Below are 3,141 nucleotides of genomic sequence, written 5' to 3' on the forward strand. Positions count from 1 at the left end.
CAACGGACTTAAAACAGATCCCTGGGGTGTTCCTCTATTAATCTGACGTATCAGAGATGTAGCCAAATCACCTTGCTCTAGTTGCAGCTCCACGTACTGCTGTCTACCTGTAAGGAACGACTGAAACCATTTGCGCGATGGTTGAGCAATTCCATAGTATGCCATCTTTGAAAGCAGTAGTGACTGATTAATACAATCGAATGACTGATTAATACAATGACTGATTAATGCAAATCGTACACTTGTATTGCCCTGAAATACGGGCCTTTTTTGTACATTTCTAAGATTGGTTCCGGGGGGATGAGTTTATTATTTCGGCGTGCGCTTTTACAGTATTTAAATAAATCGGTATTTTTTCTGACAAAAATTGAGATTTCTAATATGTATAGGCCGGGTAGAGTCAAGATTTTAAGGCTTGTGAAATATGGTTTGCAGCTGTCTGTTTGTTGTATGTTTGTTAATATACGGACACATTTTTTTTGAGCTATAAGTAGATCGTGTGTATCATTGCTATGGCCCCATAAGATAATGCCATAGCGTAACCAGGCTTGAGCGTAGGAATGGTATGTAGACAAGGCGCACTCAGTATTGGTGTTCGACTTTAAAAGGTACAATGCAAAAAGGAAGGAAGAAAATTTGGATTTTATTTTGGATATATGTTTTTTCCAGTCAAGGTGGCAGTCTATAGTGATTCCTAATAGGGTGCATTCAGACTCTTCTTGTATGCTTAGATCACGCAACAGTGGCGTCAAATCGGTAGGTCTTTTTTGATAGGGTCTAAATTGTATTATTTTTGTTTTGGCTGTATTTATTAATAGGTTGTGTTCCTGTAACCAGTTTGAGATATCGGTGAACGCTTCCTTAATATGAGAGTAGGTGTCGGAGTTGTTGTCGTGTCTAAAGAGGAGGGAGATGTCGTCAGCAAAAATAATACATTTATGATTGGTTATTTTAGGGAGGTCATTAATATATATTAGGAATAGTAAACATCCTATTACGCTACCTTGTGGGATAGAATTGTTGATGGTTTGCCAATTTGATTGGAGTTTTATTAGTTTTTTAGAGTCTTTAATGTGGTGTTCTATTTGTACGTACTGTTGTCTATTATGGAGATATGATTTTAGCCAACTGTATGCATTTCCACGAATTCCGATTTCATAAATCAACCGCCAACCATCGTGTCCTTCGGTCAGATCAACCATTTTTTGTATTTGTTCTACACCAAGGCCTGTCGACTTCCTTAGAAAGACATGACGCTTCATAATAGGGTTGTTTCAAATTTTTTGAAACGCTTGTATTACGTTCTATATTAACTAAAATGTGCCCTAAAATTCAACTTTTATACTAAAAACGGCTTTAAATATGTTAAATTAACAAAATATATTTTGACAGATGCTTTCGCGCCTAAAACGCTATTTGAAAATTGTGTGACGTCACAGTTTACGGTTTGACACATAACTACATACACACGTAGAAGATACGAACTGTCAACTGACATTTGTCATTTGTTGTTTATCGCGTAACTGTCAACAGTGTCAATCCGAGAGTTGTGACGTAATCAGAATCTTCAAAGACGTTTCGTTTCGAGTTTGGTCACGTGACGAGTGCTAAAAGATATTTTAAATCCAATATTTACAAAAATATGTTCATTACAGGTCCCCTAATAGTACATTACGATACAAGTGCGAAAAATAGGAAATTCGAAACGAGTGGCGATAAATTAAAACACGACCGAAGGGAGTGTTTTAAATCGACACGAGTTGCGAATTACCTATTCGCACATGTATCGTACAACGTTTTACAGTACATATGGCCCTTTAAATGTTCGACACAGTAACATAATATGCTACTTCTCGCACTAGTGCTATAAAGTAGCCCCATATGTACTGTAAAAGTAGTTCGACTCGTGTCGATTTAAAACACTCCCTTCGGTCGTGTTTTAATTTATCGCCACTCGTTTCGAATTTCCTATTTTTCGCACTTGTATCGTAATGTACTATTAACATGTTCTTATAATCCAAAAGAATTTATTGGGATACAATTCTGCCTTAAGATTTGTAGATGGAAACAACCGGAAGCGCTGGTGGCCTAGCGGTAAGAGCGTGCGACTTGCAATCCGGAAGTCGCGGGTTCAAAGTGAGGTTCAAACCCTGGCTCGTACCAATGAGTTTTTCGGAACTTACGTACGAAATATCATTTGATATTTGCCAGTCGCTTTTCGGTGAAGGAAAACATCGTGAGGAAACCGGACTAATCCCAACAAGGCCTAGTTTACCCCTCTGGGTTGGAAGGTCAGATGGCAGTCGCTTTCGTAAAAACTAGTGCCTACGCCAAATCTTGGGATTAGTTGTCAAGCGGACCCCAGGCTCCCATGAGCCGTGGCAAAATGCCGGGACAACGCGAGGAAGAAGAAGATATACTCGGCAATATCCTCGACCAAAAACATCGTGTGTGTTCGACGGTTCATGCGCAAAGTCAACAATGATGGACGAATTATAGAAAAGCCTACTAAGACAGTATCAATAACTTTTTCTTGTCCTGTACTTCCTGACAGCGTGGACCTCAATAGTTGGCGCTTCGAGCTCCGGCCTTACATCCCGCTGGTGAAGCAATGCCTCCGCTGTTTAAGGTATGGTCATATTGCCAAATTCTGTAAAAATGATCTGCGGTATTCCATATTCCAAGACATCCACAAATACACAGAATGTCAAGCTGATCCAAACTGCCAAATGTGTCCACTGTTCTGGTAACCACATTTCCATCTCAACAATTTGTCCCGTTAAGCAACAAAATATTAATGAGAATAAAATAGAAGTAATTTCTTTAATAACAGTAGATTTCCAAAATTAAACTCGAGACCAGATCACATAAGTTCCATAATAACCTCAGACACTGTTATGAATTTGCTAATAGAAAGAAATAAAAATCATTTGTTTGAATAAAGGCAATTTATTAGACTGGACGATATATAAAACAAACTATTGAAGACATACTTATAGGATTTGACTTATGATTATAAAAAAGGAAGACTTTATAACCAACAATGATTTATAAAATGTATTCTCACCGAAGACGAGCAGTATGGCCTTTGATCTTAGCCTGTCCAGAAGGGCGAATAAAAACAAAATATTTAAAATTAAA

This window comes from Cydia pomonella, chromosome 1 (genome assembly GCF_033807575.1).
Source record: "Cydia pomonella isolate Wapato2018A chromosome 1, ilCydPomo1, whole genome shotgun sequence".
Classification (NCBI taxonomy): domain Eukaryota; kingdom Metazoa; phylum Arthropoda; class Insecta; order Lepidoptera; family Tortricidae; genus Cydia; species Cydia pomonella.